Raw genomic sequence first — 27,797 nt, 5'->3', positions numbered from 1 at the left:
AAATCCAACACAGCTTTGCCTTTAGCACAAGCCTCCAAACAATTCGAATCTAGTCAAAAACGCTCAAAATTACCTTGTACCAGCTTTACTAGCTATATTTAGCTGATGCAGTAATGGATCTAATTACAAATTCGCGGATTCAGTAGAATTAGACACAGAGTATATATTTTTGAATCCATCTCTATAATAGGTATTAATAATTTCAGTTTGGAGAGCAATCTATCATACTTGACATATTTGTGTAAAATATTTATACAGTATAAAACAAAGCTAATGAAATTACTCTGTAAAGAATTATGAAAGCTTAATAAATATTGTGCTTATTACTCCTCCTGCTGAGGCCGATGGAGAGGCGCCAGGCATCAAGAAGAGGTTCAGGCAACAAAGAAGCAAACCACCATTGAAGTGAATGTGGCCAGTAAGGCATTCTCCTTCCTCCATATCCTATTTGTCCGACAGCTGCTTTCGCATACTTTTCCGCTGATGGACTGAACAATGTAGATCTCTCTATGCTTGCAACTCTAGAAGTCATCTTAGTTTTAACATATAATGGTACCTAATTAAAACAAATAAACCATGAACTCGATCTTAAATTCACCTTTACATATTTCCATTTCTCACTCCATGTACTTTAAATTAAGATTCAACTTATATACTCTGACAGTGTAAAGAATCTTTGCATTATTCAAATATTTTAATATGTTGCAGCCAGAGGCGGATTTAAGATTTCTAGTAAATGGGTGAACTATTAAAAAAAAAAGAAGAAAAAAAATATATTAAGTGAGAATTGATTCATATTCCTACTCGTAAATAGCTCAACATTCAATAAAGTGCACCATAAAGACTTTTTAAAACATGTATGTCAACAATTAATATTATACGAATTTTAATAAATACATATATATAAAATATTAAATTTTACGAAAAGACTATGGGCTCACGTACAACAAAATCTCTGTATCAGATAACCAGAGGCATTGGTAGCATAGATATAAGGATCAGTAAAAGCTCAATAAATAACAGTATTAAATTCATTCATAATTATAAAAGTACAAAGAGTTCATTATTAAAGTAATGATGGGAAAGTTGTTTGTTCATAGAGAAAATTGACAATTCCATCATGTATAGTAATAATATATTATTGCAGATCGACATATACGGTCAAGTTAATTTGTAAAGTGAAAAGACATGATTTAAAGGTACTATATTTTGAATGCATTTGGAATGTCCGAAGATCATAACTTACTCCCTCCGTATTTTTACTTCTCAAAAAGTGAAACGTGACAGGAATATATTGCAACTAAACAATGGAGATATAATGAGTTAGTAGTACGTACCTGACACTGAACATCTATACCGTGGGGTTCGTATTCGACGTATAAGCATCTCGACAACTGATCGATATACCTGAGCATGTTTATTTCAATTTTTATTAATATATGAATACACCAGAAATCCAATTCCAGTAGTCCATATAATAGCATTAATTATAGCATTAGATAAGATCCATCTCTGGAGATCCAATTATTTTTTGTTTGGATTTTGGGGGTGAAGGTTAAAAAAATTGTGATGTGGAAGTTGCTTAATATATATATATATATATATATATATATATATATATATATATATATATATATATATATATATATATATATATATATATGACGGGGCAAACGAGGCATCACATGCACAAGGTATCAAGAACATGGATTTTCAGAAGCTAACGTGATTCTATATTTGTTCTAACAAATTTGTAATTTTGTATCTATTATCGTAAACAATAGTGGTTTAATGTGAATAGCTCGCCTTCGTACTAATTCCTAGTGACTAACGAGTTTGTATTAGTAAGTGTCCTACTTTAGTTAAATGCAAAAGTGCAGTGGACCTCCAATTGTTGTATGTTGGAAAGAATTTACTACGAATTACTGACACCAGAAGAGTGTCTGATCAAGAAAAAGATAGGTGTTTACCCTCAAAATTGGATAACAATTAAATTTGTGAGTGATTTTAAGGATATGCGGATTAATTTGATACAAAATGATAAATTGAGTTAGAATGGACAAGTAAAGATACAGTAAATTCAAACCACGCGAGGAGGATGATTCCAGCCTCAGTGAAGCATTCACCCTCGATCCGGGCTCACATTGGACAACTTTGACGAACGATTGAAAAAGCTTACAATAACAGTAAAAATAGTAGTATATTGCTTTGGAATACATGTTACAATGTCCCTCATGAATTATCAGACCCTCCTTTATATAGTAGGGGAATCCTACTCTAAGTACAACTTTATAAAAGGTAAAAAAATCTTCTGTTTAACTGATTATCGATTCTTCATTGATATGTGTCGAGATCCATGCCGTGATATTCGGCCGGTCGCGGATATTACAGCCTTCTGTTGATCATGTTCGATTACCCGAAGTCTTCCAGGGTTTGGATCGATCTCGACTCATGACCCCGATATTTTCGAGGGCAGATAACGTGCACCCGGATTCTGACTTGATGAGTCCTTTACTTCGATCCCGATCCTTCGCAATCATCTTTGAGCCCGTTCTACCTTGATGGAGGCCGGAGTGTATCATGAGCCCGATTTTTACCCGTATACAGATAGTCCCCTCGTTTCTCGGAAAGCGGGCTGACGAGAAACGACATGAGCATCCCGATTCCTTCTCCAATACGTCGTGTCATAAACAACAAAAAGCTCGAAACATCTCGTCAGTCATGTCATAGTGGCATTAAATGCATGTCATCTGCCGGTCGGCTGTCCCTGTAGACAAAGCGTAGCGGAACCATTATAAATAACCCCTCTTTCGTTTATTTTTTACTTTATATTGAACCGTCTACACTCGTACCCTTAGGATTTCACTACTCTTTTTCACGTTCTAGAATTTTTACCTCCGTTATGCAAGATTCCTTTGAAACTTTTACTCATCATCTATTCTAGCCAACACATCTGAGCTTCGAGCTTTCAACCTTTCTCTATCTCTTTCAAGCTTTCCCTTATAACAATGGCAAAAACCTCAAAATCTGTTCCCCAAAAGGTCACTTCTACTTCCCGAACGGCTGCTGAAACCACTTCCGATGTGGTCGACCTCGGGAGACCTGCTGCTAATGTGGCTATCGATGAACCGGCTCCTGAACCTCCCTTGAAAATGTTCATTCCAGAAGGTTGTTCGATCGCTGACGATTTCAAGGTCGAGAAACCTTCTTCGGTTCAAGGTCGATGTGAGGATGCCTCGAGATATATTTGCTCAATCACCGAAGAGGACCTCCCCATGGTCCGAAAAGACTGCAACTGGGCCGACAAAGACATTGTGGTCTCCGACTCCGAAGAGGCCATTACCACCCATGTAGAGGGATACCTGAGTATTTACACCTATCCCTTTACATTGGGCTCGGTGGATCCGGTCATCTTGGACTTCTGCAAGAGATATAACGTATGCCTCGGCCAAATTCACCCTTCACTGTGGAGGATCATGATCCTCCTTCGATTTTTTGTGAATAAAATCGATTCGTGCACCTTCACCATCGATCATCTGCTCCGTTTATACAGTCCCCGAATCTTCCGGGGGGGGGGGGGGGGTGATAAAGCTTGTACGCCGGACCAGTAAAGCCCCATTTTTGAGTATCGATGAGGACTGGGATCGAGGCTAGCAAGGTCGTTTTGTCTGGGTGAGGACCTCGAATTTGATCCTAGCAGAATTCAGACCATTCCCCGAGAAGTTCAATGTATCACATAAATAAAATTTTCCCTCGAATGTTGATTTCATGTTCATCTCTCTTTTTCTCAATAGTATTCGTGGTGGTGCAGCTGTCGCTCGAGTCCCAAATGTTGTCCCTCGACTCAAGGAGTGGGTCAAAGGCATTGTCTCACAGATGCGCTACTCCGAGCGCTCGTGGCGCAAACTCTCAAAGGGCCGTTGGGAGGTCCGTTCCCATGGTAAGATTTCTTTCCCGAGTAGGTTGTGTTAGGCTTCATCTCATCACGTTCTTATTATTTTTTCTTTACTTCTCTTTTGCAGGTTTGCCTAACACCGTCGAGCTTAGGCCCCCGGTTGGGTACGAGGGCTTACCTGCCGATTCTTCTGCTTCGGGACAGCTCGGGGCCACAACAGAGGAGAAGAAAAGAAAAAAGGTTGTGAGTTCACCAAGCTCGGAGAAAACGAATACGAAAAGGAGGCTGGTTCGTAAGCCAAAAGAAACCTCAAGCTCCCGAATGCTTGACTCGGAATCATTCCTCTGGCTCAGAGACGAGCCCGAGGAGTATGACATCTTCATAGCCCATGAGCCATCTGTCCCCGAGGAATGGGTGGCAGCCGAGGGGGAAATAACTCAAGCTAATCCCCCTCGAGTTCGTGAGGCTGATGCCGAGGTAAGGGCCGAGGACTTGCAAGATGTCGGTCCTGCCCTGCCCGGCATTATAGATATTTCGGGATCGCCTTCGTTCACAAAATCAATGTTTGATGAAGCCCGAACAACGAAGGAGCGATCCCATAAGGAGGTCCATAGAGCGGATGATCCCCTCCGAGGCTTTTTTGATGGTATAGACTCATCCGCCCCGGAGGAGTTTACCGGGTTGGGTGACTTAGAGGTGACGAAGAAAATTTCACCTTCGGCTACTGGCGGGTCGAGCTCGAGACCGAGATAAACCAATTAGTTCCTTGCTCCGAGCACGGATCTTGGTCGGAAGCGGACTGTCGTTATCACCATTCCCGAGGATGCCCGGATTCTTTCTTCCCCCGTAGGGATAGCCATTTATCTCTGATATCTAGTAACCAAAGAAGACCAAGCCAAAATGAACGAGGTAGACGTACCATGCCTGCTCAATGAAGCACAACAGGCGCTGAACCGGGTAATTCTCGATAATTCTTGATGATTCTAATATCCCTTCTAATATTTGAACTAATTTTTGATAATTCTAATATCTTTTCTTGTATTTGCAAGCCTCAGTACTCCACCACGAGACCTTCCTCTGGTACCGGGATGAGCTGAGCCAACTCGAGGCTGAAGTCAAAGAGCTTGTTGAGAAGAGAGGCATGTATAAGCTTCTTAGCGAGCAACGTGAAGGAGAAGTCAAGAGCCTCCGAGCCGAGTTGGACGCGGCTCAGAAGGAGCACGCCGACCTGTTGGAACACGTAAAAATCTTTGAAGTTAGTAATGATGAGCTAGGCACGGTGTCTAACGATCAGAATCCACAGGTCCAACAGAAGGTTGATCAGGTCGATCAACTTCGGGCTGAGATGGATGAAGTCAAGGCCATGGCCGAGGAGTGGAAGTGCAATATGGATTGATTGGATTTGGAAAAGGAGACCGCTCGGGATCAGTTGGCCTCAGTGGAGGCCCAACTTCGATCAATGAAGGAGAAGGCTGAAACCCGATCCTAAAAAATCGGAGACCTCCAGTCTCAGCTGGGCTCGATCGTCGTCGCACGGGATACCCTTGCCAAGGAGGTTGAAGTGGCCAAGTCAGCGGCGGAAATAACCAGGGTCGACGCTGAAGAGATGGTGGCCCAGTATAAAGCTGATGCTGAGGCGGCTCAGGAACGCCTGAAGGCCATCGTCAAATATGTGAGGTGGCAGTCCCGGAGGGAGGTTCTCGAGGAAGTTCATGTCCGGGGGTTCAATTTATTGGCCGAGATTTAAAATGTTAAGAGGCTTGAGGCCGAGGCCAAGAAGTTGGCGTACTCCGAGGAAGAGGAAGATTTCGAGGGTTCCGGCAGATCCGAGGACGGGAAAGACCCCGATGGTTTCGGTGACGAGGCGGGCTCTGGCGAAAATCAGGCTTCTTAGGTGCCTTGTAGATTTTTCTTTTCTTTTGTACTTTTGTATTTTGTTGAGGATGTTTGGCCTTTGTAAAAAGTTATGTATATATACAAGGCTTTTTCCCTTCGACAAATTTCAAGCTTGTTTCTTTTTGCTTCTTTCTTTATGATCGCAGAGAATTTGAATGCCTTAGCGCATAATAACAGGTCTTGTTCGGAGGTTCGAACAATGGTCGTTCTTGATATTATTTTTCTTAAGACTCGTGGGGGCTCGGTATGACCAGAAGCTTTCCCTGAAGTGTTTACTTAGAATTTTTTAGATTATAATTTTGTCGAGGGTAGCCTTTGAACCGATTTGGAAATTTTGAAGGCCTTATGTTTTGGTTACGGATCTTGGACGTCTCCGAGCCGTTCTAGGACGGCCGTAGCCTCTTAATTTTGGGTGTTGCCCAATGGGCTCATTACCCTGAGTCATCCGGGCTCGCCCGGGATGACACTCCCCGGATGGGGATGGCCGTAGACTTTAAAGTTCGGGCACTGCCTAATAGGTTTTGTGCCTCCAGGCTTCGTAGCCCGAGTCATCTAGGATTGTCCATGACGGTAGTCCCCGAGCGGGATTGATCTCTTGGATTCGGACAGAGGTGGCCCTTGGGCCCGATGTCTTTAAGGAACAAAATACAATGATTAGACAAAATATGTATCTGTAAGGTAAAACCTTTCTTTTATTTCTGTGCAACATACAAGATTGTAAATGTGTACAAGCTTCATGTTATGGCTTAAGTGGTCTATGTGGACACGGTTCATTTGACCGTTTGGCCCTTACAATAAATCCTATCCACCAAGCCCAGACTTGTCTGAGCATGAAGTTTCCTTCTTGCTAAAATCATTGCCCGAGGGCGATGGCCCCCAGTATTCCGGGCCAATCTTAGAGAGAGCTAGGATATTTTTGATGCGAACCTTGACTCCGGTTCATAGTCGGTCTTCAATTCTAAGTTAGCACGATCCATTGTTGCCTCGTTAAAAACCTTGCCGGAAAATCCATTTGGGAAAAAACCGGTCCAAGGGAAAAAGAGTGCAACGCATGCTTTCGGGCCTAATAGTTGCATCATTCCTTGGTTGTTACCTACAAGTGTTAGTCCCATCCGTAATATATTTAAATAAAGTTAATAAATGGGATCGTACCTTAGCAGTAGTATCGTTTTAAGTGGGTTTTGTTCCAGTTGTTCGGTTGCCGCTCACCGTTCACCGTTTCTAGTTTATACGATCCTTTGTCAGTGATTTCTATAATTTGATATGGACCTTCCTTATTTGGTCCCAGTTTCCCTTCGTTCGGGTTCCGGGTGTTTAGTGTTACCTTTATTAACAGCAAGTCCCCGTTATTGAAGTGTCGAAGATTGGCTCTCCGATTGTAATATCTTTGATCCGTTATTTTTGGGCGGCCAACCGAACGAGGGCGGTCTCGCGCCTTTCGTCTAACAGTTTCAGGTTCATACTCATGGCCTCGTCGTTTGATTCTTCGGTTGCATATCGGAACCTGGGACGCAGTTCTCCTAATTCAACCGGTATAAGAGCTTCGGCACCGTAGACCAACGAGAATGGGGTGGCCCCGGTACTGGATTTTGAGGTCGTGCAATATGCCCATAGGACTTCGGGCAAGACTTCATTCCATTTCCCTTTGGCATCGGTCAACCTCTTTTTGAGGTTTTGGATTATGGTTTTGTTCGTGGACTCTTCTTTCACGTTTCCTCTAGGGTGATAGGGCGTTGATAGGATCCTTTTGATATTATGGTCCTCGAAAAACTTGATCACTTTGCTGCCGATGAACTACTTCCCATTGTCGCATACGATCTCGGCCGGTATTCCGAATCGACATATTATGTGGTCCTATATGAAATCAATAACTTCCTTCTCCCTGACTTTCTCAAATTCCTGGGCTTCCACCCACTTAGAAAAATAATCAGTCATAAATAAGATAAATTGAACCTTACCGGGCGCCCAGGGCAGGAGACCAATGATGTCCATTCCCCATTTCATGAACAGCCAGGGTAACAAGACTGAATGCAACAGTTCCCCGGGCTGATGGATCATCAGAGCATGCCTCTGACATTCATCATATTTTCGCATGAACTCCTTTACGCCTTTTTCCATGTCGATCCGATAGTAGCCAGTTCTGATTATCTTCCGAACCAACGACTCGGTACCCGAATGATTCCTGCAGGTGCCCTCGTAGACTTCCCTCAAAACATACTCGGTGTCCCCCAGTCCTAGACATATGGCGATGGGTCTTCTAAATAGGGTACCGTCTTTGTACAAGCTAAATCGGGTCACCTTCATATGTAGAGGTCTCGATTCTTTAGGATCCGAGGGAAGTTTTTTGGTCTTTAGGTAATCTATGTATTTGTTTATCCAGTCCCAAGTTAAGCTCGTAGAGTTTATCTCGACATGGCCTTCCTCCACTACCGACTTCATGAGTTGTACGACCGTCTTTGTGTTGAATTCATCATCGTCAACTGACAATCTCAAGTTAGCAAGAGCATCGTCCTCGCTGTTTTGATCTTGAGGCACATGTTGTAAAGTCCATTCCCTGAACCGATGTAATGTCAATTGTATCTTATCCAGGTATCTTCGCATTCGTTCCTCTTTGACTTCGAACGTCCCATTGACTTGGTTCACTACGAGGAGAGAATCGCACTTAGCTTCGATAACCTCGGCCCCCAGGCTTTTAGCCAATTCAAGACCTGCAATCATGGCTTCATACTCGACCTCGTTGTTAGTCAATTTTACAGTTCTAATAGATTTCCTAACTACATTACCCATTGGTGGCTTCAGCACGATGCCAAGCCCGGACCCCTTTGCGTTCGAGGTGCCATCCGTAAAGAGGACCCAGATTCCGGAAGAGGTCCCCGAGTTCAACAACAACTCCTTCTCGACCTCAGGAATTAGGGCTGGTGTGAAGTCGGCCATGAAGTCCGCCAAAATTTAAGATTTGATGGCGGTTCGGGGTCGATATTCGATATCATACCCGCTAATCTCCACGACCTATTTGGCCAATCATCTCGAGAGCTCGGGTTTATGCATTATGTTTCTCAATGGGTAAATAGTCACAACACATATGGGATGGCATTGAAAATACGGTTTTAGCTTCCTAGAGGCGCTTAGCAAAGCGAGCGCCAATTTTTCTAGGTGAGGATACCTAGTTTAGGCCTCGTCTAGAGTTCTGCTAACATAATAGATAGGAAATTGCGTACCTTCCTCTTCCCGGACCAGGAATCCACTTACCGCTATCTCAGATACCGCTAAGTACATGTACAATTATTCATCTGCCTTCGGAGTATATAGTAAAGGTGGGCTCAAAAGAAACCGCTTCATTCCCTCCAAGGCTTGTTGGAACTGCGGGGTCCATGAGAAATTATTCTTCTTCTTCAACAGTGAGAAGAACTGATGGCTCTTGTCGGAGGACCTCGAGATGAATCAACCCAAAGCAGCTATGCGCCTGGTTAACCTTTGAACGGCTTTGACACTATCCATAATGGTGAGGTCCTCGATATCCTTGATTTTATCGGGATTAATCTCGATTCCCTGGTAGGACACCATGAATCCGAGGAATTTCCCGGACCTGACTCCGAATGCGCATTTCTTCGGGTTTAGCTTTATGTTGTATTTTTCAATATATTGAAGGTTTCCTGCAAATGTTTCAAATGGTCCTCTACTCGCAGGGACTTAACCAACATATCGTCAATGTAAACCTCCATTGATTTTCCTATTTGCTCTTCGATCATCCGATTTACTAGGTGTTGGTAAGTGGCACCGATGTTTTTTAGTCTGAACGGCATTACGTTATAGAAGTAGGTACCATATTTAGTGATGAAGGACATTTTTTCCTGGTCGTCCGGGTCCATCCGAATTTGGTTGTACCCGGAATAGGCGTCGAGAAAACTAAAGATCTCATGACCGGCCGTTGCATCGATCATGCGATCGATGTTTGGCAGAGGGAAAGAGTCCTTGGGGCATGCCTTGTTTAAGTCTTTATAGTCTACACACATTCTTAATTTATTCCCTTTTTAGGGACTACTACTGCGTTTGCTAACCAATCTGGGTACTTAATCTCCCAGATGGACCCTATTTTATGGAGTTTAGATACCTTGTCCTTGATGAATGCATGCTTGACTTCGGACTAAGGCCTCCTTTTCTGCTTGACCGGATGGAACTTCGGATCTAGGCTCAGCTTTTGAGTAGTTATCTCCGACGGAATCCTTGTCATATTGAGGTGGGACTAAGCGAAACAATCTATGTTAGCTATAAGGAATTGAATGAGTTTTTTCCTGAGCTCGGGATTTAACCTCGTGCCCAGGTATATCTTATGATCGGGCAGGCGCTCAATCAATATGACTTGTTCCAGTTCTTCGACCATTGATTTGGTGGCTTCGAAATCATCAGGGACTATGAAAAACCTGGGAACTCCGTAGTCATTGTCCTCACTCGTCCCCTGCTTCTCCGGTTCGATCGAGGCTAGTGTCGGTAATTGCTATTTGGTTTCCTCTTTGGCCACCAAACTTAGACCCTTCGATGTTGAAAGTGCGGATACCGGGATTACCTCGTCGACCGCAAATATCTCCTTTGTGTCCGGTTGTTCCCTTAAACTATTTTAATCCCTCCTAGCGTCAGAAATTTCAGCACCTGGTGCAGCGTCGAGGGTACTTCCCTCATGTTGTGAATCCACGGTCTCCCAAGCAAAGCATTTTACCTCATGTCTCCTTCGATCACGTAGAACTTTGTTTCTTGGATGGTTCCAGCGGTGTTCACCGGTAATGTTATTTCCCCTTTAGTGGTCTCACGTGCCATGTTAAATTCGTTCAGAACTCTGATTGCATGCACGATTTGGTCTTGTAGACCTAGTTGTTCCACAACCCTCGATCTAATGATATTGGCCGAGCTACCTGGATCAATTAACACATGCTTAACTCAAGATTTATTTATGAGTACAGATATTGCCAGTGCATCATTGTGGGGCTGCGCAATGCCTTCAGCGTCCTCGTCATTGAAAGACAAGGTTCCTTCTGGTACGTAATCTCGAGTCTATTTTTCCCTCGTGATGGATACTTTGGTGTGCTTTAACATCGGCCCCTGGGGGATGTCGACCCTATTGATGATCATGTTAATGACGTGCTGAGGCACCTCATGCTAGATCTGCTTACTAGAATCTCTATTCCTGAAATGGTTTTTGGCTCGATCGCCCAGGAACTCTCGGAGATCTCCGTTGTTGAATAACTGGGCTACTTCCTCGCTCAATTGTCGGCAATCCTCTGTTTTGTGGCCGTGATTGCCATGATATTTACATATTAAGTTGGGATCCCTTTAGGCTGGATCAGACTGTATAAATCGAGGCCACTTGGTGTCTTTGATGCGTCTGATGGCAGACACGATAGCAACAACATCGACGTTGAAGCTCTACTTCGATAATCTCAGCACTTCATTAGGCCCGATGGGCCTGTGGAAACTATTTTTGCTCATGAATCCCCAGTTATTTTGACCTCGGTCGTTTCTCCTTTCACTTCTCACAGGGTTCTGTCCATACCCGTTACCCTTATGATCACCGTTGTACGGTTGATACCGATCTCTACTCGACCTTGCTTCATGATCAATGTCTCTTTTGGATCTGTCACTATCTCAGATGGGATAAACAAACCCGGAAGGGACCCTAAGCTGATCGTCTTTGACCCTAATTTTTGATTGGTACCGGTTGTGCACATCGGCCCAAGTTACGGTTGGATATTCTACCAGATTTTTCTTCAACTACTGCGAAGCCAATGAGCTTCGAGTATTGAGTCCTTGGGTGAAGGCCTGAACGGCTCAATCGTCTGCCACAGGCAGCAGGTCCATCCGTTCCATTTGAAACCTTGACACGAATTCCCTGAGTATCTCATTATCTCGCTGCTTTACCTTGAAAAGGTCCGACTTCCCAGTCTTGACCTTGATGGCTCCGGCGTGCACTTTTACAAAAGAATCTGCCAGCTTAGCAAATGAGTCAATAGAATTGGGGGGGGGGGCAAGTTGTGATACCATATCATAGCTCCTTTTGACAAGGTCTCCCCAAACGTTTTCAGCAGGACAGATTCGATCTCATCATCTTCTAAGTCGTTCCCCTTGATGGCGCACGTGTACGAGGTCACATGTTTATTTGGATTAGTTGTTCTATTGTACTTAGGAATTTCAGGCATGCAGAACTTCTTTGGGATCGGCTTCGGAGCTGCGCTTGGAGGAAAGGTTTTTGAACAAACTTTTTAGAATCTAGGCCTTTCAATATCGGTGGTGCTCCGGGGATTTGGTAGACCCTGGAGTTGTAGGTCTCCACCTTCTTATAGTTGGCATCGATCTTCTTTTCTCCCGTTTCTACCCATTTTGTCAATTCCTCAAGCATCTTTATTATCTCAGGGTTGGTCCCGAGTTCAGCTACATTTGGCCTATCCATGGCTGGTTCATTTCTGCGAGTGTTTTCCTGGGACAGCTCGGGCTCAACTCTACTGGGAGCGCGGCTTTGGTTTTGCAATTGGGCTATCGCTGCCTACTGAACCTGCAGCATTTCGAAAATCAACCGTAAATGGATCCCTTCCTTTTCACTGTCATGAGTATTTTGGGATACCGATCAGACTCCCCCGCGGATGCCGTTCTCAGGATCGGTAGGCAAATTCGTGTTAATTGACACATATGAGTTGGCATCGATCGAATCCGCGACCGGAATTGGATCGGCATGGGGTACCTCATTATCGGGAACAATGTTGTTGTTCTCACCATGGTGGCCAGTCTCAGCATCTGTGTTTAGAGGGGCGGATTGAGAGTTCGACATTTTAAACTTAGACCTGAAATCAAAGACACTTCAAAGAATGAAATGGGGTGTGTTGTGGAAATTTATATCAAATTTCCATTATTATCCTTAGCCTCACGGTGGGCGCCAAACTGTTTACCCTTAAAACTGGATAACAATTAAATTTGTGAGTGGTTTTAAGGATATGCAGACTAGTTTGATACAAAATGATAAATTGAGTTAGAATGGACAAGTAAAGATACAGTAAATTCAAACCACGCGAGGAGGACAATTCCAGCCTCAGTTAAGCATTCACCTCCGATCCGGGCTCACATTGGACAACTTTGACGAGCGATTGAAAAGGCTTACAATAACAGTGAAAATAGTAGTATATTACTTTGGAATGCTTGTTATAATGTCCCTAATAAATTATCAGACCCTCCTTTATATAGTAGGGGAATCCTACTCTAAGTATAACTCTATAAAAGGTAAAAAAATCTTCTGTTTAACTGATTACCGGTTCTTCATCAATACGTGCCGAGATCCACGCCATGATATTCGGCCGGTTGCGGATATTACGGCCTTCTGTTGGTCATGTTCGATTACCCGAAGTCTTCCAAGATTTGGATCGATCTCGACTCATGACCTCGATATTTTCGAGGACAGACAACGTACCCCGGATTCTGACTTGATGAGACCTTTACTTCGATCCCAATCCTTCGCAATCATCTTTGTATTAGTTATACATATGTTGAAAAAGTATATCAAACAAAGCATTACTAATACACAAAGCTAATGCATGCATTATTTTCTCTAACACTCTACCAAACGACCTCTTAGAAGTCTAACCACAGCCCTCCCATGCATGCAATAAAGTAAAGGATGAGATGTTTTATGGATTGCCTTGCACAACTTGTGTGGGGCCTTAATTTATCTCACAAATTTTTGGATCCATATGTTACACTTTTGGGTTTACAAAATTTTGAATTCACAAAAACCCTTAAACTTGCATGTTTTGTAAGTGGACATTCTAACTAACCTAGTGACAAATTAGACCCTTCTATTTGACATAAGTGTGTCTAACGAATACTCGCGTTCATAAGACCAAGTGTAACTACAACAACAATAACAACAAGTCCAATGAAATTCTACAAGTGGGGTATGGGGAGGGTGAAGTGTACGCAGACCTTATCCCTACCTAATGAAGGTAAAGAGGTTGTTTCCAAAAGACCCTCGGCTCAAAAGAAGTGAAAATGAAGCAATAAACAGATAGTAGCAAGTAGCAATAACCAGCTAAGTAGACATGGGAACAAATGAAGATACGTGCAACAATAGATATCTAAGAATAATACGACACTATAAAAATATATTCAGTCTTGCTGGAAATAATGACACTATGAAATAGCAAGGGGCTAGGCATAAAAATATACAAGACTAGGACTAATACTACTGGGATGCCTAGACGAAACTCTAGACTGCTTGTCAACCCACAACCCTAATCCTCGACCTCCACACCCTCCTATTGAGGGTCATGTCCTCGGTAAGCTGAAGTAGGGTCATGTCCTATCTAATCACCTCACTCCAGTACTTCTTAGGCCTCCGTCTACCTCTCATCTGATCCGCCATGGTCAACCTGTCACACCTCCTAAATGGGACATCAGGCCCTCTCCTCTTCACAGGCCCGAACCAAGTGTAACAAAAAATATAAAAATACAGTAATTAAATAAAAAAGGAAGTAAAAAAAACAATTAGACTTTCCTCAAACCCATGTCGTCCCCTCCGTGATCCCCAACCCCTTGACCGTTCCTATGATGACCCAAAAGGTCATCTTATTCTTTAGAACTCGAATATGCGCTCTTAAGCCTTAAAAATCTCATTTTTACCCTCCTCGATTGGCGTGCACAGCCCAGGCAGGTTTCCGGAAAGCGTTTATATTGAAAACTAATGAAAAAATAAGACCTTTTACCTTAAAAGTTGATTTTAGTTGACTTTGGCCAACATTTTTGGTAAACAGGCTCGGATCTGTGTTTTGACGGTCTCGGTAGGTCCGTATCGAATTATGGGACCTGGGCGTATGCCCTGAATTGAAGTTGGAGGTCCCTATCTTGAGTTATGAATTTTTGATAAAAGTTAAAAGTCTAAAAATTAATTATTTTTAAGAAATAATCAATGTTTGGCATTGTTAGTATCGGGTTCGTATTTTGGTTCTGGAGCCCGGTACAGTTTCATTATGATATTTAAGACTTGTCTATGAAATTCGGTGAGAAACGGAGTTGATTTGACGGGATTCGGACGTCCAGTTGAGAAGATATGGATTTTAAAGTGTTCTTGAGAATTTCATTTGATTTGATGCTAAATTCGTAGTTCTAGGTGTTATTTTGGCAATTTGATCGCGCGAGCAAGTTCGTATGATATTTTTAGACTTGTGTGCATGTTTGGTTTGGAGCCCCGAGGGCTTGGGTGAGTTTCAGATAGGCCACGGGATGTTTTAGACTTGGGAAAAATCTGGTTTCTGCAGATTCTGGTGTCTGGCATATCCTTCTTCGCGTTCGCGAAGGTCCTCTCACGAACGCGAAGAGTAAACTGGTGAGGCTGAGACTTCTTCTTCGCGAACGCGAAGGCCTGGTCGCGAACGCGAAGGCCTGGTGGATTTACCCTTCGCGAACGCGACCTGACCATCGCGAACGTGAAGCACTTGGGGACCTGGGGGAGGGTTGGTCATGTTCTTCTACGCAAACGCGTCCACTGGGTCGCGAACGCGAAGGCTAGGGGGAGTTGCCTTATGCGAATGCATAGGAAGACTCACGAACGCGAAGGCCTTAGGCTGTTGTTCATCGCGATCGTGACGGGCCTCTCGGGAACGCGATTAAGACCTGTCCAGTGGCTTAAAACAGACTCCAAACAAGGGTTTGAGCCATTTCTTCAACATTTTCAAGAACCAAACGGTTAGAGGGGTTTTCCAAGAGTCATTTTCTTCCCCAAAGTGTTGGTAAGTGATTCTAAACCATTTTCTTTTAATTACCCATTACAATTCTTGAATTTCTAACAAAAAATCTAGAGTTTTCATGGTAGAATTAGGGGTTAGGGTAGAAACTAGGGATCTCGGAAATTTGAGAATTTAGACCTCGATTTGAGGTCGGATTCCACAACCAATTATATATTCGGGCTCGGGGGTGAATGGGTGAATGGATTTTGGTCCGAGCCTCGGGTTTTGACTAAGCGGGCCCGGGGTCGATTTTCTACTTTTGGGGGGAAAAATTAGGAAATCTAGATTTATGCAATGTAATTGACTCCTTTAGCAATATTTGATAATATTGAGTCATTTTTGAATAGATACGAGTGGGTTGGAGGAGAATTCCAAAAGGAAAAGCTGTGATTGAGAATTAAGTGGCCTTCGCAGTGAGGTAAGTGTTGTGTCTAACTTTGGCTTGAGGGAGTAGGTATTGTGTGAGTATTTGCTACGTGTTTTGTTGTTGAATACGACGTATAGTTGAGGTGACGAGCATCTATACGTTGTGGTCGAGTCATAGCATGCGAGTAAAATTTCATTTCTTGCAAATTTGTAGTCTTAAATCTTGCTATCCATGCTTATTGTTGTTGTTGAAATGTTGGAAGAATTGTATCCGGTTCCACAAGGTCGATAAAATTATGAATATTGATTCGAGGTTGAGATGTTAAATTGTGAAAGTAATCATTTATGAAATAATGATTTCTTGTGAAACTACTCTCTATCCGTTGTTATTGATTCTGTGAATTGTGAGGAAGAGAGTAAAAGCACGAAAGATGATACCGTGCATAATTTAATTATATTGTGAGGAAGAGTGTAAAGCACGAAGGGTGATGCCGTGCATAATTTAATTATATTGTGAGGAAGTGTGTAAAGCACGAAGGGTGATGCCGTGCATAATTTATTTATATTGTGAGGAAGAGAGTAAAAGCACGAAGGGTGATGCCATGCAGGCTTATTTGTTATTTGGTGAGGTTGAGAGTAAAAGCACGAAGGGTGATGCCATGCAGTTTTCCTTGCTGTCTTGATTGCTCAATTCATTTAAGGATTTCCTATTTAATTATGTCCTTTCATTATTCTCACCCTTTATGTTGCATTCCCCCACTGTATGTTCCCCTTCCATTATTTCTGCATTATTGTTTTACTTATTGTTGTTGCCTCTAGCATGATTATACTGTTCAGGTTATATATGGGTGTCTTGTCTTAGCCTCGTCAGTACTTCGCCGAGGTTAGGTCTGACACTTACCAGTACATGGGGTTGGTTGTACTGATGCTCCACTCTGCAATTTCTGTGCAGATTTTGATACTGGCTCAGGTTGATCGAGATTTGCTACTGGTCCGCTGTCCGGAGACTCAAGGTAGATCTGTCGGCGTTCACAGACCTTGAAGTCCCCGTCTATCCTTTATGTCTTATTGTTTTCTTTCGTTCAGACAATTGTATTTCTTTCAGACTATTACTTGTTGTAAATTCTAGAATGCTCGGGAATTGCAACTCCAGATCCGGGTGGTGGTAGTTAATAGAGATTTATGATATTCCGCACTGGTTATATTTCATTGTAGTTTATTAATGTTAATTGCTGAATGGAAATAAGAAATTGGTAAATGATTGTCTAACGTTGGCTTGCCTAGCAAGTGTAATGTTAGGCGCCATCATGGTCCCGTTGGTGGGAAATTTCGGCTCGTGACAGTTGGTATCAGAGCACTAGCTTGCCTAGGTCTCACGATTCACGAGCAAGCTTAGTAGAGTATGGAGGATCGGTACGGAGACGTCTGTGCTTATCTTCTAGAGGCTATGAAGTTTAGGAACAAGTTTCACTTCTTTTCTTCTCTGTCGTGCGATTTTGCTTTCTCAATACTGATTGAACTCTTCTACTTTTATTCTCTCGCATATGGCGAGAACACGTACCGCTTCTTCAGCTGAGCAGCAGCCAGAGCCTCCAGTGACAACTCCTACGCGGGGCAGAGGTCGAGGTCGAGGCCGAGGCCGAGGCAGGGGCAGAGCTCAGCCTAGGGCCCGAGCAGCAGCCCCAGTAGTGGAGCCTCAGATAGAGCTTGACGAGGAGGTTCCATCCCAGACTGTTCCTACCGGACCAGCTCAGGTTCCGGAGGGGTGCGTTGCTACCCCAGTACTTCAGGACGCTTTGGTCCGTTTGGTGGGTCTTATGGAGAGTATGGCCCAGACTGGTGCATTTCCCATGGCACCAGCAGTATCTCAGGTTAGAGGAGGAGCTCAGACTCCCACCACTCCCGCTCTGGAGCAGATAGCTCCCCAGTATCAGGCTCCAGTAGCTCAGCCAATCGGATTAGTTCAGTCGGTTATTGCGGCATAGGTCAGAGATGGGCCAGCTATGTCTTCGAGGCCTTATAGAGATTAGACAGGTTTATCAAGCTCTTTCATGTTCACTTCAGCGGTGCTCCGTCAGAGGATCCCTAGGAGTATCTTGATAGCTGTCACGAGGTTTTACGGAACATGGGTATAGTGGAGACCAATGAGGTCGATTTCGCTGCATTTCAGATGAGTGGTTCCGCCAAGAAATGGTAGAGAGATTACTTGTTGACCAGACCAGCTGGGTCGCCTGCTCTTACTTGGGACCAATTCTCTCAGCTCTTCATAGAGAAGTTTCTGCCTATCACATTGAGAGAGGAGCGTCACCGTCAGTTTGAGCGTCTCCAGTAGGGCAGTATGACTGTTACTCAGTATGAGACCCGTTTTGTGGATTTGGCCCGTCATGCTATTCTTCTGCTTCCCACCAAGAGAGAGAGGGTGAGGAGGTTTATTGATGGACTAGCTCAGCCTATTAGATTGCAAATGGCTAAGGAGACGGGGAGTGAGATTTCTTTTCAGGCGGTTGCTAATGTCGCCAGACGAGTCGAACTGGTTCTTACTTAGGGAGGTCAGGGGTCTGATAAGAGACCTCGTCATTCCGGTGAGTTCAGCGGTGCCTCACCTAGAGGCAGGAGTACTTTTGGTAGAGGCCATCCTCCCAGGCCGTTCCATTCAGCGCTTCAGGCATCTCACGGTGCCTCAGGTGGTCGTGGCCCTCAGATGTATTATTTCGACCAGCTAGCCTACAGTGCACCACCAGCTCCTATTAGTGCACCTCCACTCCAGAGTCATCAGGGTGGTTATTCAGGTCGACAGGTTCAGTTTCAGGGCCAGTAGTCATAGCAGTCGAAGTTATGTTATACTTGTGGTGATTCGAGGCACATTGCTAGATTTTGCCCTCGGGCAATGGGCAGCTCACAGCATCAGAGTTCTCGTGCTATGGTTCCGGCACCAATTGTTGCACCACCTGCTCAGCCAGCCATATGCATGGGTCAAGCAGCCAGAGGTAGAGGCCAGACTGTTAGAGGTAGAGGTCAGGCCATTAGAGGTGGAGACCAGCCAGCTAGAGGTCGTCCCAAGGACGTAGTTCAGGGTGATGGGGCCCAGCCCCGGTGTTATGCTTTCCCAGCCAGGCCTGAGGCTGAGTCATCTGACGCTGTTATCACAGGTACTGTTTCAGTTTGTAGTAGAGATGCTTCAGTTTTATTTGATCCGGGATATACTTACTCCTATGTGTCATCCTATTTTGCTTCCTATTTGGTTGTTCCCCGTGATTCTTTGAGTGCTCCTGTGTATGTGTCCACACTAATGAGAGATGCTATTATTGTAGATTGTGTTTATCGTTCGTGTGTGTTCACCATTGGGAGTCTTGAGACTCGTGTAGATATCCTACTTCTCGATATGTTTGATTTTGATGTCATACTGGGTATGGATTGGCTGTCACCTTATCATGCTATATTAGATTGTCATGCCAAGACAGTGACCTTAGCCTTGCAGGGGTTACCTCGATTAGAGTGGAGAGGAAATCTTGGCCATTCTGCCAGCAGGATTATCTCTTATGTGAAGGCTCGGCATATGGTCGAGAAGGGGTGTCTAGCTTATTTGGCTTATGTCCATGATTCTAGTACGGAGGTTCCTTCCATAGATTTGGTGCCGGTTGTTCGTGAGTTTCCAGAGGTGTTTCCTGCAGACTTGTCGGGGATGCCACCCGACATGGATATTGATTTCTGCATTGATTTGGCTCTAGGCACTCAGCGTATTTCCATTCTGCCATATCGCATGGCCCCGCCAGAGTTGAAAGAATTGAAAGAGCAGTTGCAAGATTTGCTTGATAAGGGCTTCATTATACCTAGTGTCTCGCCCTGGGGTGCACCTGTATTGTTTGTGAAGAAGAAAGATGGATCGACGAGGATGTGTATAGATTATCGGCAGTTAAACTAAGCCAACATCAAGAACAAATATCCATTTCCGAGGATTGATGATTTATTTGATCAGCTTCAGGGTGCCAAGGTGTTTTCAAAGATTGATTTGAGATCTAGCTACCATCAGTTGAGGATTAGGGCATCCGATGTTCCTAAGACAGCTTTTCGGACTCGGTATGGGCATTATGAGTTTCTAGTGATGTCATTTAGGCTGACAAATGCCCCAGCAGCATTCATGGATTTGATGAATCGGGTGTTCAAACTCTACCTGGATTCCTTTGTGGTGGTGTTTATTGACTATATCTTGATCTACTCCCACAGTCGAGAGGAGCATGAGCAGCACCTTCGGATCATTCTTCAGACTCTGAAAGACAGCCAGTTATATGCTAAGTTCTCAAAATGCGAGTTTTGGTTGAGTTCAATTGCTTTCTTATGTCACATTGTATTAGCAGAGGGTATTCAGGTGGATCCTAAGAAGATTGAGGCAGTTCAGGACTGGCCTAGACCCACATCAGCTACAGAGATCCGTAGTTTCCTGGGTTTGGCGGGCTATTATCGTCGATTTGTGGAGGGGTTTTCATCCATAGCAGCCCCGTTGACCAGATTGACCCAGAAGGGTGCCCCGTTCAGGTGGTCAGACGAGTGTGAAGCGAGCTTTCAGAAGCTCAAGACTGCTTTGACTACGACACCGGTATTGGTGTTACCCACAGGTTCAGGATCTTATACAGTATATTGTGACGCATCTCATATTGGTCTGGGTACGGTATTGATGCAGGGTGGCAAGGTTATTGCATATGCTTCGCGGCAGCTGAAGGTTCATGAGAAGAATTACCCTATTCATGATCTAGAACTGGTAGCCATTGTTCACGCACTGAAGATTTGGAGGCACTATCTTTACGGTGTGCCATGTGAGGTATTCACTTATCATCGGAGCTTGCAGTATTTGTTCAAGCAGAAGGAACTCAATTTAAGGCAGAGGAGGTGGCTGGAGCTATTGAAAGACTATGATATCACTATATTGTATTATCCCGGGAAGGCCAATGTAGTGGCCGATGCTTTGAGTAGAAAGTCAGTCAGTATGGGTAGTCTCGCATATATTCAAGTTGGTGAGAGACCGCTTGCATTGGATGTTCAGGCCTTAGCCAACCAGTTTGTGAGGTTAGATATTTCTGAGCCCAGCCATGTTCTAGCTTGTACAGTTGCTCGGTCTTCTTTATTTGAGCACATCAGAGATCGGCAGGATGACGATCCTCATTTACTTGTCCTTAGAGACACAGTGCGGCACAGTGGTGCCAAGCAGGTTACTGTTGGGGATGACAGAGATTTGAGGATGCAGGGTCGTATTTGTGTCCCTAATGTGGATGAACTTCGTGAGTTGATCCTTGAGGAGTCCCACAGTTCCCGGTATTCTATTCATCCAGGCGCCACCAAGATGTATCAGGACTTGAGACAGCATTATTGGTGGAGGCGAATGAAGAAGGACATAGTTGCCTATGTAGCTCGGTGCCTAAATTGCCAGCAGGTAAAGTGTGAGCATCAGATACCTGGTGGTTTACTCTAAAGGTTAGATATTCCTGAGTGGAAGTGAGAGCGTATCACTATGGACTTTGATGTTGGACTCCCACAGACTCAGGGGAAGTTCGATGCAGTTTGGGTCATTGTGGACAGGCTGACTAAGTCAGCGCATTTCATTCTTGTGGCAGTTACCTATTCCTCGGATTGGTTGGCAGAGATTTATATTCGGGAGATCGTCCGTCTTCACGGTGTGCCCGTGTCTATCATTTTTGATCAAGGTACGCAGTTTACCTCACACTTTTGGAGGGTAGTTCAGAGTGAGTTGGGTACGTGGGTTGAGTTGAGTACAACATTTCATCCTCAGACGGACGGGTAGTCCGAGCGTACTATTCAGATCTTGGAGGATATGCTCCGTGCTTGTGTTATAGACTTCGGAGGATCGTGGGATCAGTTCTTGCCCCTTGCAGAGTTCGCCTACAACAACAGCTACTAGTCGAGCATTCAGATGGCTCCCTATGAGGCATTATATGGTAGGCGGTGTCGGTCGCCAGTTAGGTGGTTCGAGCCGGGAGAGGCTCGATTATTGGGAACAGATTTAGTTCAGGAGGCCTTGAATAAGGTCAAGATTATTCAGGATCGGCTTCGCACAGTTCAGTCCAGGCAAAAGGGTTATGCCGACCGTAGAGTTCGTGATATTGCATTCATGGTTGGAGAAAGAATATTGCTTCGGGTATCGCCCATGAAGGGTGTTATGAGATTTGGGAAGAAGGGCAAGTTGAGCCCTAGGTATATCGGGCCATTTGAGATCCTCGAGAGAGTGGGGGAGGTAGCTTATAGACTTGCGCTGCCTCCAGGGTTATCCTCAGTTCATCCGGTATTCCATATGTCTATGCTCCGAAAATATCATGGTAACCCGTCCCACGTGTTAGATTTCAGCTCTGTCCAGTTAGACAAGGATTTGACTTACGAGGAGGAGTCGGTGGCCATTCTAGACCGGCATGTTCGTCAGTTGAGGTCAAAGAGTTACCCTTCAGTTCAAGTGCAGTAAAGAGGTCAGCCTATTGAGGCGACTACTTGGGAGTCCGAGTCCGATATGCGGAGTAGATATTCCCACCTTTTCACCAGCCCAGATACTTTTCTATGACCGTTCGAGGACGAACGGTTGTTTTAGAGGTGGAGATTGTGATGACCCAAAAGGTTATCTTATGCTTTAGAACTCAAATTTGCACTATTAAACCTTAAAAATCTCATTTTTACCCTCCTCGATTTGCGCGCACAGCCCGAGCAGGTTTTTGGAAAGCTTTTATGTTGAAAACTAATGAAAAAATAAGAATTTTTGCCTTAAAAGTTGATTTTAGTGGACTTTGGTCAATATTTTTAGTAAACGGGCTCGGATCCGTGTTTTGACGGTCTCGGTAGGTCCGTATCGAATTATGGAACCTGGGCGTATGCCCGGAATCGAATTTGAAGGTCCCTAGCTTGAGTTATGAATTTTTGATGAAAATTAAAAGTCTGAAAATTAATTGTTTTTAAGAATTGATCGATATTTGGCATTGTTAGTATCGGATCCGTATTTTTGTTCCGGAGCCCGGTACAGTTTGATTATGATATTTAAGACTTGTCTGTAAAATTTGGTGAGAAACGGAGTTGATTTGACGTGATTCGGACGTTCAGTTGAGAAGATATAGATTTTAAAGTGTTCTTGAGAATTTCATTTGATTTAGTGCTAAATTCGTAGTTCTAGGTATTATTTTGGCGATTTGATCACGCGAGCAAGTTCGTATGATATTTTTATACTTGTGTGCATATTTGGTTTGGACCCCCGAGGGCTCGGGTGAGTTTCGGATAGGCCACAGGATATTTTGGACTTGGGAAAAATCTGGTTTCTGCAGATTCTGGTGTCTGGCATATCCTTCTTTGCGTTCGCGAAGGTCCTCTCGCGAACGCGAAGAGTAAACTGGTGAGGCTGAGACTTCTTCTTCACGAACGCGAAGGCCTGGTCATGAACGCAAAGTTATGGTGGATTTACCCTTCACGAACGCGACCTGACCATCGCGAACGTGAAGCACTTGGGGACCTGGGGAGGGTTGGTCATGTTCTTCTACGCGAACGCGTCCACTGGGTCGCGAACGCGAAGGCTAGGGGGAGTTACCTTACGCGAACGCATAGGAAGACTCGCGAACGCGAAGGCCTTAGGCTGTTGTTCATCGCGATCGTGACAGGCCTCTCGGGAACGCGATTAAGACCTGTCCAGTGGCTTAAAACAGACTCCAAACAAGGGTTTGAGCCATTTCTTCAACATTTTCAAGAACCAAACGGTTAAAAGGGGTTTCCAAGAGTCATTTTCTTCCCCAAAGTGTTGGTAAGTGATTCTAAACCATTTTTTTTAATTACCCATTACATTTCTTGAATTTCTAACAAAAAATCTAGAGTTTTCATGATAGAATTAGGGGTTAGGGTAGAAACTAGGGATTTCGGGAATTTGAGAATTTAGACCTCGATTTGAGGTCGGATTCCACAACCAATTATATATTCGGGCTCGGGGGTGAATGGGTGAATGGATTTTGGTCCGAACCTCGGGTTTTGACTAAGCGGGCCCGGGGTCGATTTTCTACTTTTTGGGGAAAAATTTATGAAATCTAGATTTATGCAATGTAATTGACTCCTTTAGCAATATTTAATACTATTGAGTCATTTTTGAATAGATACGAGTGGGTTGGAGGAGAATTCCAAAAGGAAAAGTTGTGATTGAGAATTAAGTGGCCTTCGCAGTGAGGTAAGTGTTGTGTCTAACTTTGGCTTGAGGGAGTAGGTATTGTGTGAGTATTTGCTACGTATTTTGTTGTTGAATACGACGTATAGTTGAGGTGACGAGCATCTATACGTTGTGGTCGAGTCATAGCATGCGAGTGAAATTTCATTTCTTGCAAATTTGTAGTCTTAAATCTTGCTATCCATGCTTGTTGTTGTTGTTGAAATATTGGAAGAATTGTATCCGGTTCCACAAGGTCGATAAAATTATGAATATTGATTCGAGGTTGAGATGTTAAATTGTGAAAGTAATCATTTATGAAATATTGATTTCTTGTGAAACTACTCTCTATCCGTTGTTATTGATTCTCTGAATTGTGAGGAAGAGAGTAAAAGCACGAAAGATGATGCCGTGCATAATTTAATTATATTGTGAGGAAGAGTGTAAAGCACGAAGGGTGATGTCGTGTATAATTTAATTATATTGTGAGGAAGAGTGTAAAGCACGAAGGGTGATGCCGTGCATAATTTATTTATATTGTGAGGAATAGAGTAAAAGCACGAAGGATGATGCCATGCAGTCTTATTTGTTATTTGGTGAGGTTGAGAGTAAAAGCACGAAGGGTGATGCCATGCAGTTTTCCTTGCTGTCTTGATTGCTCATTTTGTTTAAAGATTTCCTATTTAATTATGTCCTTTCATTATTCTCACCCTTTATGTTGCATTCCCCCACTGTATGTTCCCCTTTCATTATTTCTGCATTATTGTTTTACTTATTGTTATTGCATCTAGCATGATTATACTGTTCAGATTATATGTGGGTGTCTTGTCTTAGCCTCGTCACTATTTCGCCGAGGTTAGGTCCGATACTTACCAGTACATGGGGTCGGTTGTACTGATGCTGCACTCTGCACTTTCTGTGCAGATTTTGATACCGGCTCAGGTTGATCGAGATTTGCTACTGGTCCGCTGTCCGGAGACTCAAGGTAGATCTGTCGGCGTTCACAGACCTTGAAGTCCCCGTCTATCCTTTATGTCTTACTATTTTCTTTCGTTCAGACAGTTGTATTTCTTTCAGACTATTACTTGTTGTAAATTCTAAAATGCTCGTGAATTGCTACTGCAGATCCGGGTGGTGGTAGTTAATACAGATTTATGATATTCCGCACTGGTTATATTTCGTTGTAGTTAATTAAGGTTAATTACTGAATGAAAATAAGAAATTGGTAAATAGTTCTCTAACGTTGGCTTGCCTAGCAAGTGAAATGTTAGGCGCCATCACGACCTCGTTGATGGGAAATTTCGGGTCGTGACAATTCCATCTTTATTTTTGGTACAATTAGACTCCCTTTCTCAAGTGTTTGATTCCTTTTTTTTTTTGATTAAGATAGAGATTAGAAAATTAGTAGGCAGTCGAGCTATTCTCCTTTTCGTTCCTGTACTGGTAGTTTTAGTGTTACTATGGTATACTAACACTAATCAAAAACCTTGCCATTCCTTTTATTTTGTTTTTTTTTTGGGGGGGGGGGGGGGGGGTTACACTTTATTCACAGTCACAGTCACTAGAAGATGGTTCAATATGAAATCAAAGACAACAAGTACACAAGAGTCAAGACTATTGTTTTCTGGTTTAAATGTGACAGAGTGGCTCCTGACCACTACATTGAAATTTGAGCTGTGATCCTTGAAGAGTGGCGCAGAAAGAAAAGAGAAGAAGAAAAGGAGTACTAATACTTCATCAAGTTTTAACTGGATTTTGGTAAATATCACAATTTTTATCCATAAAACACCAAGCAGAGGCATTCATTATGAATCAAAAAGTAGACACCAGCAAACGTTCTAGCTACGGGTATCTATACTGACGCAAAGAAGGAGCTAGTATTTAAAGCGTGTAGGTTCTAAATATTAAGAAAGAACACTGGCCTAAAGCTTGTGTTATTTTTTTTATGAAAAAAAGAAAAGAAACGTGGTAATTGCATGTTCGTTTTAATAAAAAATGTGAAATTTAAAACGGAACAAAACTAGAAGGGAAGACCTATATATGTTGATAGATACACTAGAGAGAACTAAAGAACTTCAACCAAAGGCGGATTTAAAATTTTAAATTTGTAGTGTTAGTCTGTTAGATTTTAGAACTAGACAACTTACGGAGTTACATTCATAATAAATATTTATATATATTAAATAAATTTTAACTGAGCTAAAATTACTGAATTCTGCTCGACTCATAACTAAGTATAATATAAATCCGCCGCTAACGTCAACTGTACTAAATGGTCACATAAATTCTAATTTCGTCTTTTCTTTAAAGGTCAAATAGAAGAGGTAACAATTTTAAGTATGTAGTTATTATGTATTCTTCTGACAAAAGAAGACTCGACATATTGATTAACTTTTTGCATAATAAGCAAATTTCTGTAGTAATTTTACTATAAAGGAATTCTTGTTTCAATTTTCACATGAAAACTAACAGGAAAAAAAAAAACCTTAGTTCACATAAAATGATGAAAAGAAAATTATAAATGGCTAGAAGAAGAAAGACTCACGCTTTAGTTGCAGCATAGATGGCAAAAAGAGGGTGAGAAGGTACAACAATTGAAGCACCAGAATCCATATTCACGATTGCACCCTTTCTTCTACGTATCATTCCCGGTAACACTGCCATTGTCACTAAGTGGTACCTATTAAAAATATAACTAAGTAAATAAAAATATATTTAACTTAAAGTATATTTTTAAATAAAATAATCACACAATTTAATACTGTATAGTATCGAAGTAGGCACCACTAGGCTTCCATCCATTATCAAAATTAATTTACGCATGCTAGGCTCATGAAAAAGAATAAAGTCGTACATGAATGACCGTTGAAGACATAATTAATTAATTTAAAAAATGTGTTTTTTTAATAAAAAAATTTAAATCAGATAGCCACACAATTCAATATAAAAGCAGAGACACCGCTAGGCACCAACCATTAATATGTTAGGTTAATGAAAAAGAATTAAACTTGCCGAGGAGGAACGTGTACAGTTGAAGCTTTTAAATAAAATAGGAATACGTACAATTCAACAGTACCTTCCAGGTTCACTTTCACTATATTTTTTCCATATGTTCTCATCAACCTCATGAAAAAACATGGCTCCTGGATATGTGACACCAACGTTGTTAATTAAAACACCAATATCTACCCCTTCAACGGCCTTTTTCATTTCTTGAATTCCTGCAGAAAGATCACCAGAGAAGTCTAGAACAACAATCTTGATTTGGGTATTTGGATTTTGAGCTTTGATTTCAGCAGAGACTTGTTGTAGTTTGCTTAAGTTTCTAGCCACTAATATTAGGTTAAGATTGTCTTTTTGGGCCAGTTGAAAAGCAAAAGCTTTTCCAATTCCATCAGTTGAGCCAGTGATGAGTGCCCATGAGCCATAAGATTTAAGATTCTTTGAATTTCTGAAAAATGTGATGAAGATCCATTTGAGAAAAATAAAGGAGTTTTTGAAGAAGGAGATGAATCCAATAAATGAGAGAAGAAGAATTAAGAAAGGTTGAGATTTGAGGTGATCCATGGCAGTTGAAAGCATCTTCTTGAGTAGTTGGAGGATAAGATCAGAATGTTTCTCAAATTGCTATGTCCTATCAAACATTTATTGCTTTTTATTTACACTTTGATTTATTTTTACAACAGAAAACAAGAAAATAAATGAATGAGTG

The 27,797-nt window shown here is 42.8% G+C and overlaps 1 pseudogene; it reads right to left on the bottom strand.

Moving 5' to 3' along the window:
- Positions 1-164: 164 nt before the first annotated feature.
- On the bottom strand, positions 165-27,797 carry LOC107763579 (very-long-chain 3-oxoacyl-CoA reductase-like protein At1g24470; annotated as a pseudogene).

This window comes from Nicotiana tabacum, chromosome 15 (assembly GCF_000715075.1).
Source record: "Nicotiana tabacum cultivar K326 chromosome 15, ASM71507v2, whole genome shotgun sequence".
Classification (NCBI taxonomy): Eukaryota; Viridiplantae; Streptophyta; class Magnoliopsida; order Solanales; family Solanaceae; genus Nicotiana; species Nicotiana tabacum.
This window is presented reverse-complemented; position numbering and strand designations above follow the sequence as displayed.